This window comes from Amphiura filiformis, chromosome 18 (assembly GCF_039555335.1).
Source record: "Amphiura filiformis chromosome 18, Afil_fr2py, whole genome shotgun sequence".
Lineage (NCBI taxonomy): Eukaryota > Metazoa > Echinodermata > Ophiuroidea > Amphilepidida > Amphiuridae > Amphiura > Amphiura filiformis.
The window spans coordinates 45086939-45107804 of record NC_092645.1 but is presented as its reverse complement, the minus strand read 5'-3'; positions in this window follow the sequence as shown (position 1 = coordinate 45107804).

The following is a 20866-nucleotide window of genomic DNA, read 5'->3' as shown; positions in this document are numbered from 1 at the left end:
ACCCGCAATAAAATACACATTCAATGTTTACTAAGAGCTTCCAAGTGCTGTTACCGGTTAATATTCATGCAAAAATCCATGGTCATTGGCTGCATTAAAACAATGAATATGCATTGTTTTACTAGGATAACCTTACGACGGTGAGGGAAGTTGTTTTTACAGATGCAAATACATTAAATCTTTGACGTGTATTAAAAGCAAACCTTAGTTAAGACACCTTTCGTTAATGCCGTTTCCGTTTTGATAGTAAAACCTGAGAGGTTATGTATATACACGAGACGTCAAAGTGACGTCACACACTAAACTACCGATAATATTATTATAAAAGGATGTCCCCGGCAATCACAACATTATGCCTTATATGTTAGAAAAATAATTATCAAGCACGAATCAACCTTTAAAGAGCAACTCTGCAATCATGTGTAATATATCTAGGAAGATTGATTTCTCTAAATATGAAAATTAAAGTTTGAATCCGTGACGAATGACTGCCAATTTCTTACAAAACAAACCAATCGCATAAACTGATGACCGGGTACATGTTTAACAAATCATTTTAATTCTTAACATGAGAAAGTCATATTTGGCCTATTCGTTGCGGTGCGTAGAGTAACTATCATTTGTTAACAATGTGATATAAGAAAAGTACACTTAAATTAACTTTGAGCTCTCACAACAGGCTGTATTAAATTGGTTGGCACCCAGTTTTAAATCCATATTGAAAAGATTCTCTCTTCCAAATGTAACTTGAAATGGCCGGAAATTGTTTGCATTAAATTAATATTAAAATTGCAGTCCATCAAAGGGTTCTTGTTTCTGATCCAATAAATTGCACTTACTGTGTGCGTTTCGACAACCAACTCTGTTATCTTTATCAACACACTCATTCAGTGTACAACAGTCTGAAAGTGCTAATATTTAGCAGATTAGTGCAGTGACAGCGCCATCTGTTGTTATTCAGTTAATTCCGTATATGAAACGTTTTGAAATTATATTTTGATAAAATAAAATATATAAATGACAAGTTTATATTATTAAATATAAAAACAAGGCAAACTACAAAAAAGGGCAATAGCCATAAAGTTTGCCCCGCACGGCTAAAAAGAAACAATAGTCTTCAATATTGCCCCGCGCGGAAGAAACAATAGCCATCAAGGTTGCCCGTCAGGGCTAAAATGAAGTAATATCGATCAATCTTAAACTCTAAATAAGCCACCAGTAGAGGGCAAGGCCTGACGAATGAGGAACATTGAGGGGTAAATATAAAAAAAGGGAAAAAATATGAATTGGGCGACGGGCGACGGGTTGTTTCTAAGTATGATGTGACTGGCGGTCTGTAAAGGAATTCCAAATTCATTTCATTCACCTTGCGTAACCTTAAAAAATTGTATTTTATGTTATTTAAAAACCTTGCATAACCTTAATTATACTCAAAAATGTGGTTAATATTAGCACTTTAAGACTGTTATTCAGTGCTTAATATTAGTGCTTTAGCAGAGAGACTGGGTTGGGAGATCAGTGCTAGAAATGGGCTATTCCATTTGAAATCTATACAAGGGGTATAAATTTTAAATAGAGTCACCCATTCTGGTAACTCCATTTGAAATTCACACTATAAATTAAAGAATTAAAAAGACTAGTTTGCGTCTGACGTCACTGTGTCTCACTTTTCAAACATCGCAGGATCGCGCGATGTTGCGATGTTTGAAAAGCATGTACCAATGCAAAAAATGTTCGGATATGTTCGATTCCAGTGTCCTACGATACAGTTTTTTCAGAGATGCCTTGTATCTTAGAGTACTCAGCAATATGTTATTGTTTTATCATATCGTGTCAGTTGTGTCTATGGCGGGATTCGGTTTTCGAGGGCAAAGTGCAAAGAATATGAAAAAAGTAACACAGAAAACTCATAAACAGTAACACACAACTTTGAATGAATCATTCAACATATTTTTTCGCCGGCAAAAATTGGCAAAAACTGTTTTAGCCATGTGAAAAAAACCGCGGTGAAACCCATATTTTTTTTACCTGCGGCAAAAACCTGCAAACCCTGGTCTATGACGTATTTCAAACTGGATTTAAAATTCACAGAATCTCTATAAGAATCAGTAAACATTGTCCCACAACTTCTAAGATGTATGTGCTTGTGGTATACTACGTATAACACAGCTAGTTTAATCTAGAATTAATACTGATTGCCATGGTTACCGGTTACATCATCCGTCACAGAGGACGTGGTATTTCCAACGTTAACGAGGAGCAGTAGTTTACTTTTGTAAGACCATCAAGAGAGATCACCATGGCTGATAACTCGTCAGCTGATTACGAGTATATTTTTGACAATACATACAAGCATCCACTGCACATTGAGATATTTATTTCGCTCTATGTCTGGACTATTACCGTCTTAACATTAACAGGTAATTCACTGGTGTTTGCTTCATTTGCTAGAGACGCTGATCTTCGCGCCAAAACTGGTAATCTTTTCATTCTCAATCTAGCTTCAGCGGATTTCATCGTAGGAATCGACGCCCTAACATTCACCAATCTTTGGCGACATTATATCAATTGGCCTTTCGGAGAATGGGTGTGCAAGATATATATGATTTTCGATTATTCATCAATTGTGCAGTCCGCATTTGCTGTAGTATTAATAAGCATGGACAGATTCTTGATGGTTACAATGCAGCTAAAGTATCGATCCTTTATGACGCATAGGAAAGCATGTTTCTTCATCGCCACTACCTGGTGCTCTTCTTTAATGTTTTTCGTCGTGCCGATATTGGGCTACGAGTGGTGGTATCCGGACACTTATGTGCCTAACTACGATGTAACTTGCTGGGCTAGTATTGAGTACAGCAAGTCTTTTAATATAACAACAATATTGTTTGCCTTCGGTTTACCAGGCTGTCTGTTGGTGTTCTTCAATATGATGGTTTTTCTTAACATACGCAAACGATCTGGTGTATTAGTTCGTTCTCGAGCTGTGGGTCCATCATCTGTATCCTCTGCGAGCACGATGCAATCTGTAGTAGACCCACTTCACGAAACTGCGCGTGACGCAGGGAACGCAACTTTGAATAACCCCACTAACAGAGCGGATGTTGAGCAGGCCATAGACGCACGAGCGCAGGAAGAGGTTAAAGTACAGCAAACAACTCGGGACAAAAAGAGCGTATTGAAAAAGGACAAAAAAGCGGCAATCACTCTATCGATGATAGTAATTGCATTCATATTATGTTGGGTACCATATTACATCGTCCAAATACTGTATGTTTTTCTGGGGATTGAGCCTAGTCCGACACTTTGGAATGCGGTGTATTATGTGACATGGTCAAATTCTGCATTAAATCCGTGTTTATACGCAATTTCAAGTCCTAAAATGAGGAAAAACTTCCTGGATTTGATCTGTATCTGGAAGAATTGTAAGCGATAAACTATTTATTATCATTTGTGGTGTGATCAAACAAAATCAGGTCATATCCAGTAGGATAGCAAAAAGCATTCACAAAGCTGCATTTTGCAGAAAACTCCACTGAAATTGAACAACCAGTTCAAAAGATATGAGCAATTAAAGAGAGGAAACAAAAGGAAATACTTCCTTCGTTTGGCTATATCTCAAAATCACAGACTTTTCCGACTGATTTTGCTTGATCACATCACATTTGAATCTGTTGTTACTGACTCCAGAAGATCTGAAATAGTCATATCAAATATCGTAGATTTAGCTGTGATAACTCGAAATTACCACATGGATAACAAGTACAAGTGTTCAAAGATAAGTCATAGACTAGCGAATATCTTGATCTAGGACAGTAGACTTATTTAAGAAATAAAGGGTAATGCTTTATCCTTTACACCCAAATAATGTGTCCGAGGCAGTAAAAACGTAAATAATGGGTGAGGCGCAGCCGAACCCATTATTTAAACGTTTTTACTGCCGAGGACACATTATTTGCGTGTAAAGGATAATGCTGCACCCTTTATTTCTATTCTATTACCAGAAAATAGTGCGATTTAAAGAGAAAATATCATTTTTGGCACAAATATTTTAAGTTGTTTACTTCAAGGTGGAGCGAGTACGCGTAAGTGACAGCGCGTATTGTGGAAATATTGCAAGCGTAACCAAGCGTAATTCTGTGCGTAGAATGTGTTACGGGCGCTTGACCCATTATTGCAGAATAATGGGCTCTCACGTGACGTGTTTTAACAAATCACAGTGCGCGATTTTGAATAATGGGTCGTAAGAGTAATAGAATAGCCCTTAGAGTGACACTTAGGCCAGTGTTTGAACTGACGTTTTGCATGAGATTTTCGAAACTGTAAGATATTATTTGTCATTGTTATCGGTAAAAATATATTTTTTTAAATGTATCATTTGAAGGCAACAGTGTTGAAATCAGAAACAGTCCAAATGAAGGAGAAACGATATAGTAGTAAACATTACTCCATATACATTTTACAATTATTACCATAGATTTTAATACCACATAAACACCATTATGGTCATATCTATCAATAAATAAACCAGACACAGAACGAAGCATACCTCAGGCATTAAAATGTTTTAACATTCAAAAATGGTACTGTGGTTATATATATATAATAGGAAATATTTCTGCTTTCATCTGATAAGCCCTTAGAAGTAGAGTGACACTTATGTTTAGAAGTAGAGTAACACTTTGTGTTTGACCTGACGTTTTGCGTGAGATTTTCGAAACTGTAAGATATTATTTCACATTGTTATCGGTAAAAATTGTAAATGTATCATTTAAGGTGGCTGTGTACTCTCAGACATGCATGTAGTAAAAGTGCAATAACTTTGTAATTATTCGCGCAAAACATATAAAAGTATACATTTTTATGAAGGCAAGACATCAATAAATCTTAATATAAATACAGATTTGGGGTAAAAACAACAATTTTGAAGAAAATCACAAAAAAGTGAGTTTTTGGCAATATTTGTTAGGTACATCATAACAAAAACACTCTTTCCAAAATATTTTATTTTGTTTTTAGCTTAATCTTGAGGCTCCATTCCAAAAACGGTTTTTTTTTTTTTTTGATATTGGCCTTTTAATATTTTTTGAGATATTGACCATAAAATGAAATTTTTAAAATTCAAAAACGCCTATTTGCACAAAATGATGCCCAAAATCGGAAATAGACCAAAATATAAAAAAATGAGAAAACCGTTTCTTGAGTCGATCATGCTTTTTACGATGATCATATTTGCTTACCTATAGATGCTGTATTTATTGAGTTATCGTGTACCTAAATCGTCATTTTACCGAGAAAATGAACATTGAAATAATGGCCGTTGAAGTTTAAAGTGGTCACATTTTGCACTTTCATCGAATCTCACAGGAGAATGCGACAGTTTTCGTTTTTGTAACTTATATTACGTGAACATCGGGTAAATCCACAGCCCCTTGAGAATTTGAGCGAAATCCATTCATAACTTGATATTTAAATCGGGGAAAGAACTTGAAAAAACCCACATTTTATCAGCTAAAACGGAGCCATTTGACCACTAGGTTTTTGTGAAATCAGTGCTTCCGTGGTGTTTCCATAAGATGCGCCGCGCATGCAGATAGGCGTCGCGTATGCGTCGCGTATTTGTGCGTTAACAAATTGCGCGATGCGCAACGCGATGAGTTGTTGCGCGCGTGTACCTTGCTGGTACAACAAAGATTTTCTTTCCTTTTCAATTTCAAACACGAGTGGAATAGTGAAATAAAATCCTTAAAATATTGCAGTTGGAGTTTACAAATCTGGATTTTCATTCCTTGTATTTATAAAAAACATAACAAGGTACAAACATATCATAAAAACTCAATTTTGAGAAAGAAACAATGGCTAGAGTACACAGCCGCGTTATAGGCATCAGTGTTGTAATCGGAAACAAGAAACAGCCCAATCGAAGGAGAAACATCCAAGTAGTAAAAATTACTTTAGATCTCAATAACACATATAAACACCATTATAGTCATAACTAATATATAAACCAGACACGGAACGAAACATACCTCAGGCATTAAAATGTTTTAACATTTAAAAATGGTACTGGGATTATATAATGGCAAACATTTCTGCTTTCATCTGATGTCAAATCTCAATTTTGACGGGGTGGAAAATTGAGCTATTTCAGTTGAAATCATGATCTTAATCTCCCTCACATGGAGAATGTGGGGTTACCTGAATGGATGGCTCCATTTGAAATCTACACCCCCTGTGTTGGATATTAAGGCCAAGTCTTTCATAGGGGTGTATGGATTTCAACTGGAATAGCCTAATAAAGTGCCAGAATTTGATTACGTACCTCAGTGGACCTAATCAGGACCACACTGGTGTGTTTACTAGGGCTGTTGTCGACAATATTGTTGACACATTTTGCTGATTGTCGACAAGCATGGAACACTTGTCGCCAAAAAACTAGTCACTAACATATAAGAGATAAGCTTAAGATATGCATAAAATAGGCACTATATACTTTAAACTAACTGCATCAGTCTTCTATGTATTTCACTCGTAAGTGGTGCAGCTTAATTTCCATTAATTAATTTTGGTGCCAATAAATGACGCACTGTGGTCTCTGAACTCAATATTTTGACTTCATTGATGTATTGTTTTGTCCACAACTTGTCGACGTCGGATCTTGAAATTCAACGATTGTCAACACTGTAAATTCTACTCGACAACAGCCCTAAGAACTACTGAGCCATATTTTGTAACACGGACTAAGGGTTGTTGCACCCCCTAATATCAATTATAAACGTCATATACCGTTATATTTGGTACTAATGTGTGGCCATGGGTCTCTTCTATCCAGTGTTACCAACATTCCCCACATAATATCGCTATGGCATCATAATGTGAGCGCCCACTTGCAAAAACTGGAAAGTCTGGCTATGTACACACGTATAGACAAAATTGATTTTCGGCTAAAATGCTACGAACATGCGATTTTAACCAAATTTGCTCCTTAATATAAAAGGACATTACTAATTCAAACTAAAACAAGTGAAAAGTCTATATATCTTGAAATAATTTTACAAGAATGATCTTTTGAAATAATTGTACAAGAGTGAAATAAAAATCATGGATTTTACTGTAGAAACCTATGATGGGCCTCGCCCCCCCCCCCCTATATGATCATCATTGATGGTCGGTCCTACCCCGAGTAAGGTGCTGGGGGTAAAGATGTTATTACGAAAATGAGCACAAAGGATGGATCTACGATTAGCTTAAGTCGTTTGGGAGTGCATGTAGACGCGCATATTTTTTTACAACGGATGAAATACCATAGGGGTTGATTCCCCCTCCCCAATCGTAGTTCTAGGATAAACAAATGTCAATAATTACATTTTATTTTCCTTACTAAAATAACACTGGTTCTTGACATGTCGGTTATGTTTTGTGCATGTAATAATGAAAGGTAACAATGCCGAATTTCTTCTATTATTTGAAATAATCATTATATTCAGATATCAAAACATTACTCTGCTCATCATTCTTCCAGTTGTTTTTCTTGATGTTTTATTGAATAAGTTCACTTACTTGAGTGCTTGATTGTTATCAAAGGTGCCAGCTATGGAATTGCAATTATAAGAAACACAATTTACCTTTTCGGTAAATCCCATAAACCTTTGCGAGTACACCTGATTGTGAGAACTCGTCATTTGACGTCACGTCGGCTTGCAATGCGCAGTAACGATGTTCGATAAACGATGTGCGCATCGGCGCAGATCGGTTTGACGTCAAATGACGAGTTATTAGGTGTACTCGCAAAGGCTTATGGGATTTACCGAAAGGATCAATTGTAAAACATGTCTAAACTAGATCTCCAGCATCGCTTGAAATAAGCGGGCTCTCATCAATTTTAACGGGCCCGAACAATTGAATACCTGAATACAAAACCCACCCAAGTCCATACTTTGGCCAAATTGAGTTAAGCATGGACAATTGTTGCTTATATATAGACCTATCATATGTATAAAAGAACAACACAAACCCACTCTCTATGTGCGTCTATTGAGCATGTCAAATCCCAAAACCACCAAAGTCCAGGACTTGGGTGGTATTTACACACGTATCATCGTGCCCTCACAAATAGGGCAAGAGGCTATAAAATGAAATATAATCGAGATATAGATGATGTAATGCACAATACTCTAGAGGAACCCTAAGGTTGGTCTGAACCCTGGAATTATGGAAACTTCGGGCCTCATAACTGCTTAATTGTTGGTGTAATGTATATAAAAGTATACATTTAGAATGGCAAATACTTTATCAATTCATCTGTGAGGTCAAATTTTGGCCAAAATGCCATTTTTGGCTCAAAATCCCAAAAATAACGGTTTTTTGCCCATTTCTTTTTCGTTAAACGTAACAAAAAAATTATTGGGCCAAATTTTTTTTTATTAATTTTTAAAAACTAGATACAAATATCTAGGAGCCGTTTTTTTATTTTTTGAATTTTCACCAACTTTTTGAAATATTTGAAATTTGGGCAAACTTTTTTTGATTTTTTTGAAAATTCAGCATTTTTTGACCATCAAAGTTGGTCAAAATTCAAAAAAAAATTTAAAAAGTTCTTCGTACCTGATGCATGGACCAAATTTGGAATGATTTCTCCAACCTTCATCATCGAAGGTCAGGTGGGTTTTAAAAATGGAAACGGCATTAACGGAAGTTTGCTTTACACGTCCAAGTTTGCATCTGTAAAAACAAATTTTCTCACCGTCATATTAAAGGTTATCTTGGTAAAACAATGCATATTCATTGTTTTAATGCAGCCAATGACCATGGAATTTTCCTTGGATATTTACCGGTAACCGCATTTGGAAGCTCTTGGATTTGTAGTTATAAAAATGTTATGTTGATTTTATTGCGGGTCAGAGGGAACAAATTTCTCTCACCAAAGGACTTCGTTTTTTCTCTAAAATTCACAAAATTTCATAATTTTCTTTAATTTTTGCTTTAAAAAAAAATCAAATTTTCATGACTTATTGAATCTTTATTATCAATAAGTTGTCAACTTGTCTTTTTTGAGCCAACATTTTCCCAGTGTCAAGGAAAGACCCCGTTTTTTTTGGTAAAATTATCCCCAGTCTCACGGAAAGATTCACCCGCCCTTTGGGGGGGGGCTTCTCACCAAATGACTTTTTTTGGTGTCAAGTTTCTCACCAAAAGACCACTGGTTTTGATCTGGTGTCCGCACATCCCCGTTACTTCCAAATTCGACTGACCCGATCTATACCACCCGCCTTAATGCATGTAATTCAGATGATTTGTCAGACATTCCCGATATTAAAAGATACTCGGTTTCCTTTTACCATGAGTAGCACACCGTACCGCTTATTAAAACAATATCATAAACTACATTTACTTTTCGTTTTTAAAATTATGTCAAAAATAACGCTGGGTCTAGGCTGGTCAGCATGTTTTGTTTATATAATAATGTAAGTTAAGCACGCCGAATCGCACCTATTATTTAAAATAATCATTATATTCAGTTACAACAACATTACTCCGCTCATCATTCTTCCAGTTGTTTTTCTTGATGTTTTCTTGAATAAGTTGACACACTTGACTACTTGCTGATTAGTATCAAGGTTGCCAGCTACGTGATTGCAAAATAAGTACCCAACAAACACAAAACATTGTCGACATTAGAAACGGTTGCCAGACAATGTTTAAATGTAGAGTTATATAATTAAAGGGTATATAAAGGGTTTAAAACATTTTATAACATTCAAGAACATTTTTTAAACATTTTATAACATTCAAGAACATTTTTTGAACACTGCAAAATATTCTAACTCAATGTTATTTAAGTTCTGAAGGAATATTTCGCAAAATATGTTTGCAAAAAATTTAACGGTAACATTTTGACAACATAATTTATTAAAAATGTAGTAGTGTGTTTTCATACAAAACGTTTCGTTAAAAACGTTTTCATGACCTTTATATAACCCGACATTTAATGTTATTAAAACGTCAATTCAACACAAAGGCCATACATATAAAAACACAATAAAAACGGCATATAAAACTATTGCACAGATTACAATAACTTAAGATATAATTGCACATTACATTAAAACCCAGCAAACACAAAAATGTTATTAAAATGTGGTGTTTTTTTTCAAAACGTTTTAATAACATTTAAATATCGGGTTATATAAAGGTCATTTTTCAAACGTTATTGCAAATATTTTAGGCAAACATTTTTCGCAAAATATATTTTCAACCTCAGAATAACATTCTGTTTGGAATGTTTTGTATCAAGTTTTCAAAAATGTTTTTGGAATGTGATTTAAAACGTTTTTATACCCTTTATATAACCCGACATTTAAACGTTTTCTGCAAAACATTTTGTGTTTGCTAGGAAGCATCATGGAGATATACATAATAATAATAATAGAGAAAATGGCAAACACAATGGATTAAGGTATCTGGGGGCCAAAGCTGGAGCAACGTCAGGTCTAACCCAGCATATCCAAGAACCAGAACACAAGCACAGGGACTGAATGGAAAAAGAACATCCTTGAGCCCAAGACATGCTACCAGCAGGCACACACCGGGTCAGCCCGAAAAACACTCCATGAAACTTGATGAAACCCTGACCACCACCACCGCCCACTCCACCTACCGAAGCACATCCATGGCCCCAAACCACTACCCACGAGCCGGCAGCCCCAACATGCGTCCCAGGAGCCAACATCCCATGGCCAAACCTAGCAGCCAGTCGGCTCCCAGATCCACATGCCACTACCACCAACACACAGGCAGCCGGGTAATAGTGGGCAGAGCTAGTAGTGCAAAAGTCAGGGGCTCACCCAGCCCAAAACATTGCACACAAACATTTATAAAATTCAAGATTAAAAAAAAAAGATATAAAAATATGCACCAATCGAGATGAAACAAGATAAAAAGAGAAAATCATATGTTACCTTCCAGTCTTGGCTACTCGCAACACCTTCAAATACTCGTTCTTTGTAAGGACAATTATTCCAACTTGGAACAGGTTACCTGCGGAGGTATAGTTGCATCAGCATCTGTTAACGTTTTCCCGGCCATAGCTCTGTCAGTAGTGAGGGTCTTGTAGCCTACTGCTACTCACCAAGTTATCTAATCAGCTCTCCAGTTCTTTTTACTCGCACCGTTTGTTGTTCCGCACTCTGCACATTTATGAGCATCATCACCGTACTCCTTGGATAAGCTTACTTTTGTTAGGAGAACAACACTTGAACACTTGAAGACCAGTTGTTTTTCCTGATGTTTTTTTTAATCTTTTCTGGTTAATAACAAGGTCGCCAGCTATGGGATTACGACATAGGAAAGATGATTGAATATATGAATACAAAACCCACCCAAGTCCATACTTTGGCCAAATTGAGTTAAGCATGGGAAATTGTTGCTTGAAATTAGGCCCATCATATGTATAAAAGTTGAACCCAAATCCACCCTCTACGTGCGTCTATTGAGCATGTGAAATCCAACATGGCCTATACCCAGCATGTATGATACACATTTGTTTTTTAGTTTTCTCAAACGCACTTTCAATGGACTTGGGTGGGTTTTGTATTCATGTATTCAATTGACTAGATCTCCAGTAGCGCTTGAAATAAACCATATTCTTGAGTTTAAAATCTACGGGCACTCTTCAAATTTCAGTGTCCCGAAACATGCAATGCTTTAATGCTACACTGTGACCACATTCTGACACTTCATAAGACCTGAGACTCACAAATCAGCACCAGATATATGCCACACAGTGTCATCGCCCCGATATCTTCATGGCAGAAATCGCCATGATGGTAGATCGAATCCACTTGTTCTTCAATAGCCACCGTGACGCATTTTGTTCCGACCTGTTTAATAGTTTTGAGACACATAATGGGCCGAGGGATATCCGACAAAGGCTATTGACAATAGTCCGGTGACTGACCTCAGTAGATCTCAGTGAGCCTGGTGCGTCATCTGCATTAGACTGCCTCCACCAGTGGTCCACATTGCGCTTATAACATGATAATTATGTTTCGTTACCCCGATTGTTTACGAATGAGGGCAGCTGTAATTTTTTTCTGTTCTGCACATATAAAATCTGAATTATTTGTCAGGTTTTGATTCGTGCGTTGTTTGTCAATACGCTCGCTAACGACTATCATGTTCTTTCAACACACATATTCAAATGTAAGCCTTAAAATTGGCTTCTTTAGAAAGCAAACATTGCGGGCGATATTCACCATTTTTTTACCCCGGTATCCAAAGATTTTATCGTCTGAATATCAAATCGTGCATAGCACATACACGTGTATCGACCCCGGGTATTGATTAAGTTTCCCTGCTGTACAATGTAACTATTTACCAGGCGATGTCGATGTGTGCCATGAATTTATGTTGAAGTCTCGCATATTGATGTTGATTTTCACATTCTTTGGCCTTTATATCTAGCATTGATCTCCAACCTGCAAAAAAGACACTTCAAAATATATTCAGGGGTTATTCTGTCAAATTTAATTTGTGATTTGTTTATTAGTACGAACTGACAGGAAATGTTTGCATCCACTTTGCGGCCCGCGTAATGAGCGATGTAAATTTAAAGGAAGTGCCCGATTCCGTGATATTTCGGTGCTCAAACAAACCCGATATGCACCCAGTATATGACGGTATGTCATAATAATGTCATACAATTTAAAGCGCATTTAGGAAACAGGTAATAGATCTTCAAAACGGTCTGTCTTTAAAAATTAGGATCTTAACAGATATATGGATGCAATACTTAAAACTCTTTATTTGTAATAATAGACTAAATACCTATAGTCTCAGGTAAAATGGGCATATTTACAGTTCTCTGCAAAGTCCCGTTGCATTTGCCAACTCGCGCGCCCTGTTTATCAAGTTAGAATAATATAATGAGATGACCACTTGACGACCTCCCTCAATAATTATATAGGGTATGTCTTTCGTAATTGGGATCTTCACAAAATAGGTGCAATACTCTTTATTTGTAATAATAGACTAAATACTTATAGTTTAAGGTAAAATGAGCATATTTACAGTTCTCGGCAAGGTCCCGTTGCATTTGTCTTTCGTAATTGGGATCTTCACAAATATAGGTGCAATACTCTTTATTTGTAATAATAGACTAAATACTTATAGTTTAAGGTAAAATGAGCATATTTACAGTTCTCGGCAAGGTCCCGTTGCATTTGTCGGCTCGCGCGCCCTGTTTATCAAGTTATCGAGATTCCACTCGACGACCTCCCTCAATTATTCAATTCGGTTAAATTCAATTTATTTGTTTTCTTCTTACATAACAAGATATAATATACAGAGCTAACAAATGCATTTGATGCCATCAAAGACGCTGGGCGTATGGCTGATGGTACCAACTTGCCAAGGTTACACACAAATATTATAACAATAGAATTCAATTCAATTCAATTCAATTTCATTCATCAATCATCAATCAATATAACAAAATCAATAAGACAGATACATAGTACACAATATAATTATAAATACAGCAATATTACAATGGAATCAATCAGTTAATATATTATTATGAAGAAAATATTTTCATTTTGATACAAAATGAATACAAAAGTAATATTGCAACTGAATGCAGAAGTCTTTAAAGCCTGCAATAATCATGTACAAGAATACATATACTCCCGCGTTGAAATGTCTTTCCGCACCCCCTATATACGAATCCAATTTCACGCATTCCTACACCTCAATGGCAGCCATAGCTGGGTCCCCGTCGGCTCCATCTCACCTTAAATGTGAAATGATGCGGCCTTGGAGGGTATTTTAAACTGCATTCTATCACCCACCCGTGTTACACGTAACAATGATGACAGTTTACAACACAAAAGAATCTAACATCGAATTTTAAGCGGCTTTAATCCACCCAATTGGGCAGTCACGACACCAGTTTGGTGCTGCGGGGACCCAGTAATGGCCGACCAAATCCTGACCATGACTTGGCTCGTTGGAGTCTATAACCGCAGAAAATGTTTAATAATTGTAATGATACTACAAATGGAAAACGTATCAAACAAAACCTAACTGTCATTAAAATATAAACCCTTTAATCAATAATAGTCATAATTGCAGGGACCTGGAACCATCATTTATTACAAAAATAAATAAAGAAAAAATATCTTTATTTTTCGGTAAATTACACAGTAAAATTCCATTGAAAAAAGTGGCGGCGCTGTTTAATGAGGCTCATTATAACGTCAATACCCTGTTGCTATCAAAAAGTTATCATGATCGACTTGCAGTTATCCCGACTGCACTGCTGGTCATCATCAACAATGTTTGATACAAACGCTATTTGGGTTCGGTTGTTATTATTATCTTGGTGTTGTTGTTTTTATCGGCCGTCCAGATTTCGGGCAATTGTCAATTGAGCCATGAATCTCTTTTTTTTCTCAAATTATATCGAACAGATCCCTCGTCAATATTCACGCAAGTACAGCCAATATCCTAAAATTTATTCCTGTATTTACCTGAATCTACCTGAAAGGACATGAAAGATTCTTCAGTAGATTACCACTGACTGCCTAATACTGCATCAGGATCAAGCATGAACATTCAGGATATTAAATGGTAAATTATTTCATCAGAACCATTGTGACTGCCAAATATAGATAAGTTGACATGTGTTTACATTTGATACGCCCTCTGTTGGTCTGAGATAAAAACTGCAAGGCAAAAAACACTATAGTTTACGTGGAAGAAGTTGATTATTTTTCATTAACTTTGGTTTCAAAGCAAATAATACTAGATATGTTATCAAACTTGTGTACAAATGAATCAAGTTATATACAAAATATCACACAAAACTTCAGAGGTTATAAACGATTTTTGTGTTCTGCCATAGACACTCCTGTGTTATTTTGCCTGGCTTGAAACAACAGAGGGCAGTCTGAATGTAAACATGTGACATCATAGGTCAACTCATCTATATTGTCCTGCTCTTTCCTGACAGAAGATATGTCGATATGGCAATTATTTGGGGTAACTGAAATGCAAACATCATTTATTTGCTATGATAAGGAGAAAATGTTGATCCTATAAAAGAGGCATATTTTGTCACCAATCATACTTAAAATGAAATACTTTGTAATTGCTGTATTTGCACAATTCAATTGAAACCCTGTACACATACTCATAATAGTCAACTGAACATGGTTTTGATAAATACTACCAGAGAGGAGTGAGAAAAGCTACAACTTCATCTTTCTTTATTTACTAGTCTCAGATATCCCTCTACCAGTCTACTGACTATTTTGATTTCCCTGTGAGTAACTTTTTTGTCATTATTTATTTTGCCAAATTTAATAGGCATGGTTGGGAGAAACATCGGAATGTATGCATTCATGTGTTTTGTTACAGGCCTCATATCATGTGTCAGTTCTTCAAAATATTTAGGTTAATAATAACCCTAGTACAAGTAAAAAAATGAAACGAGCTTTTATGTTTATAAAAGCTATTCTCCCGTACCAGGCTGCCTGAGCATCCCAAGACGTATTATTTTGTTAGCATTGACGTTTTAAAGCTATGAACAACGCAAAAAATCAAAGAAAACACGTGGGCCTGAACCAAGCTGTTGTGACAACCACCAAAAGTGAACGTATTTACATTTAGTGGTGTGTGATGCACGTGGATTTGTTGTGTTGATCTAATATTATTTATGATTGTGCCGTTTTTAGGAATGAATCAGTTGGTTATGCGTGGATCTGATTGTGTGACCATGTGTGGGAGGTTGTGGCTATACAGGTATTGTATCTTTATTCATTTTACTATGTATGAATTATTTTTGTTACAAACTAGCATGTAATAGCTGCATGTGAATTTGCCACTTTATATTATGTTGTAAGTATTTTCTGATTAAATTCAAAATGTGTGAAAAAACATAAATTGCAACAAACACTGTCTGCACACAAAATAGCATTCAGCAACATTATAAATCAGAAATAATGTGATATTTCTTCTTTGTCTGATCAATGGCTGAGGTAGTACTCTATAGATGGCGTAGCTATTTAGTATACCCCCATGTAGTTATAGGTTTTTTTTATTATAAACTTTACAAAGGAAGGATCCTCATTTCAAGTTATATGTTAATTTCATATCAAGAAATGTAGGCTTCCATTAGAAACTCTCTTTCTATACTCCCACGAATTACACTCATATATACCTAGACAACTAAGGTGTTTGGCCCAAGAGAAGAAAATCAAAATGGCAATTTAAAGCCATATTATAACATTTCTATAAAAATAGATTAGTATTTAACTTTTACTGTCAGATATGTCCCCTTTTAATTTTGAGCCGAACAAGTGAGGTCAAGCATAGAAAATTGGAATTTTCTACTATTTCTACTACTAGCGCCCATGCATGTTACTCCCGCGGTTGTAATACGGTACGATCCTCTGGGTGTGTGTGTATGTGTATCCCACACGCCGTGTACGTACTGTGCATACGTGTTCGACTAATATTTCCATCGTAATAATAAAACGCCGGTTCCATCGTTTTATTCAAAATCTCGGATTTTGACAAAACTACAGCACCTAAAGTTTTGATTTTTGCAGAGTATCTTTATTGACTAAAGTACATTACAATCCTGTAAAAAACAGAATTTGAAATTTTTTGAGGGCTTTCTCCTCAGCAAATGTTATAATATGGCTTTAAGTTAATAATAGCATGTGGATAGAATTCACTTGATTGAAGCTTATCCTTGGATATTATACTGGTCATAGGAAATCAGATCAACACCTAACCCAATTACCACAAATATCATGTGACAATACAACCTTTCACAACTTAAACCTCTTTAATAACCACCCATCTTATAAAGAGTCAGTTTTAGGACACATCGGGAATGGTTTGCAAGTGTTTGGCATTGCACAGCTGTAAAGTAAACTTATAATCCTGCTTCAGGAATTGCCATGATATTCCATGACTTTTCATTAAAATGCATTACCGTTGAGATATAAACAGGAAGAAAAATGGTATTTTCAGGATATTGCATGCGATCAATACAAGGGAACATGCTGGCTCTGAGCAACGCAAACATTTAGAATAGAATCTACTCAAATGTCTCCAAATGAGGGACACGGTTGAGTGACTCCAACGCAAGTAATTGCTATACTTGGTACTTCAGTCAAGTATCTGAAGTGGATGATGACATTGGACAACAGTTTATGAGTGGATTGAAGGAGATGAGTATACAAAGAGTGTTGGGTGTGCAGTCACCTATGAAAATAAAATCAATAAAGCCTAGTCTAAAAGTTTGCGTTGAGGAAAGCCAACATGAGAAAGAATAGGCATACATTAAATTAACGAATGTATTGACCTGATAATTTTCGGGTCGAATTTTAAATGATCGATGTTGAAGTCGCCCAGGATATTATAAACTTTACAAGGGAAGGTTCCTCATTTCAAGTTATAAGTTAATTTCATATCAAGAAATGTAGGCTTCCATTAGAAACTCATACAAGTTGTAGCAAATTGGTAACTTTCTATACTCCCAAGATTAACACTCATATATACCTAGTAGACAAATAAGTTGTTTTTTCTCATTTTCTCTGCATGTGGAAATGGCTCAAGAGAAGAAAATCAAAATGGCCATTTAAGTTAATGATAGCCTGTGGATAGAATTAGCTAGAAATCATAATGTTTAAATTATGATAATATGTCGAACTTTGCTCTGTTGACCTACAAAGACAACAAATTTGGCTGATTCCATTTAGGTGCAAGTTGGGAGTCGGACACGTGTAAACATTACAAATATGCAAAAAAAATCAGGTTTGAAAAAAATTAACCAATTTCATATTATAAGATCGTACATTATGGCTTTAACAACAATAAATTAAGCAAGTTTCAAAGTATGTGATTTGTAGAATGAACTTTTAATAACATCAAAGTGGTTTATTTCAATAATATTTTGATTTATATATTAATGAAAATCGATTTTTTTGGGGGGGGGGGCTGCTTCGACCAACAATACCTCGTCTACCCTTAACATGCCAACACCTTTAGCTTTCCCGTTCATTGATTTACTGTCTTTTTCTTTAATTAAAAATAACCAGCAACAGTTCGCCAAATTCCATCATATCCCGTGCATATTATTCCGCGTAAAATAACATGTTATTTCCGCGAACTCGGATAGTCCCGGGCCCTTATCATAGAGATTGACCCCCATTTTGTTTTCAGGGACAAGATCACGTGTAAATATTATAATGAAGGACAGAGATAAAAAGACCAGTTTGCGTCTGAAATTCTGACAACTAGAAAGAAAATGTCATACTGCGCAGGTCAGCAAACAATCAAGGCACGCATTTTTTTTGACGTCTTTTTTGTTGTTGTCTATTTCTGTCTTTCATTATAGGGGGCAGTTATTTTCCTTAGAAGCGGGTCCCAAAATATCAGGAACCAGAACCAATTGTTTTATGACCCCGGATTAAAAACAAAACTCAAAAATTCAAAAACCACCAATAACGTTTTCGGTGCTAAATATATTTTCCGTGATCAAAATAATTATCCATTTCACTCATGAAGTCCCACGTGACCCCCATAGGTAATTTGCAGTTCTAAAATTGTTAACGAAGTTCACTACAGACTTGACAACCGACAGGGCATGCTTATAAATACTTAAACAGATGACAATCTCCAAAGTACATGTAAGTATAGAACTTTTCAATTCGATTTAAAGCTTGACGCATAAAATAATTATTTCCCGAGCACTCGCCCATAAATTGGTACCTCTTCAGCATCACGTGCAGTGCGGAGTTCCAATATGTAACATGAAAGACACGATCAAGCGTGGGGTATGTCTTGTGTAAGAGATTGATGTTGACGTTGCCAAGTTTTCAATTTGTCCAAATGTAAGTGCCAAAATATCGAACATTTGCGGTTCTTTCGATTACTGTCAGATTATTGTGAAGTGCCAAATTGCGGAGGTGATAATTGAATACTGTAAAGAAAATATCTTACCTGATGATTTCTTTCCTTAGACAAGCTATAATGTTCACTCAAAATGGTACCGTGATTCATAATATTTCTTGGTAGCCATTTTGACCCTCTAACCTATACAAAATAATACAAAACTTTTCCGATCTTGATTGGAAATGGTCTATTACTTTCACAAATCACTACTTTCTTCAGGTACATTCTAATATAACTGTATTTAACCTGAACTCAATTTGTCGATCCAAGACTAGTTTGCGTATGACGTCCTGTCAACCAGACCAAAAATGTCGTACTGCACAGGTCAGCAACCAATCACGATGCGCCTTTGCATTGACGTCAGACGCAAACTAGTCTTTTTAATTCGGTCTTCAATTACATCGTCTTCCGCTAAGCGACTGAATTTGGAGTACTTTCACTGCACCTCAAATCTTTGGCGACAAATGTTCTATTCTGAGAGCACTTATAACTGCACTTTTCAGTTCATAGTATAATCATAGTACAGAACTGTCCCTAGTTATTCTTGTCTCCAGCTTTTATAGACAAGCCAAGTCATGGTCAGGATTTGGTCGGCCATCTTTGGGTAGCCGCTAGCACCAACCTGGTGTTTTGAGCGCCCCATTGTACAAATAAAAGCCGCCTAACACCTAGAGAAGATGCAAGGACGAGGAGGGTTAATAGAATAATATATACAATAGAGATAATTCCGCAGGTAATCCCGTCGCATCTATTCATACATAGTCCTTTTGTTCGCAAGTACATCAATTTGTAGCGTTTGATATGGTGTAGTTAATCCGATTATTATGTCACTTCAACAGCGAATAGACCAAGTAGAAGCTGTGTGTTTTGCCGAAGGGAACTATAGGGCCTATTGTGTTGTAAACTATAATCATTCTTTTGTCTACCTGTGTTTTCGCGGAAAGTGTAACACTGGTAATGGAATGTAGTTTAAAATTTCCGCAAAGGCCGAATCATTTCACATTTTGGGTGCATTGTAGCCGACGGGTACCCAACTAAAGGCTGCTAGTCAGGTGTAGGAATGCGTGGATTTGGATTCGTCTATAGTGAGAAACTAAATTAGAATTTTCACTCTTGCAACATCTTTAATTAAACACATGTTCTAATATCAGATAATACTACTACATATACAGTTCACGTTCATTATCATACTAGGGGATACCTATTATGTCATGCGCAGATTGATGTGTAGATATGTGGATATAGCCTCCTCAGCAGCCAGTTTGGTTCCCTCCCTCCACACAAACAGTTTGCCAATGACCACGTATGGCCCCGTTTCTGATTGGCTAGTCTATTAGAACGAAGATTGAGACAATCATCAGAGAACTTGATCACGGACTTGATTGACAGTTGGTTAAACTTCAGGCTGAATCAGCTGTGCGAGCAGCATCGAAAACTCACCTGTATAGCGTATAGCGTTGTTGTACAGCACGACAATTTTCACCATGTGAATATTTGTAGCACACAAAGGTAAGCTTCGCTTACGTCCGTTAAAATTGTTCAAGCAGGCGACTTTAATCAACCAATTGAAAACCTTTTTTGAAGTCGTGCTTGATGACGTCTTTGGAAAAGTGTTAGCCTATCAAAAATATACTCGTTCGTTAAAGACTGCTTGTGTGGAGGGAGCAAAAGCAAACTGGCTGCTGTAAAGACTAATGTGGATACTTGCATATAAAAAAAGTTCTATATATAATGCCCAGCAAAATGTCAATCAAAATGGTAGAATATGTCTGCCACACTATTGAAGCAGTACGCAAGCAATGTCGTCTTCACATCATGCACACATGGTTTAGGCTAAAATATCATAGTTGACAATAAAGAAAGTTACTTTTGTCGGTTATACAGGTGGTATAATGCGAGT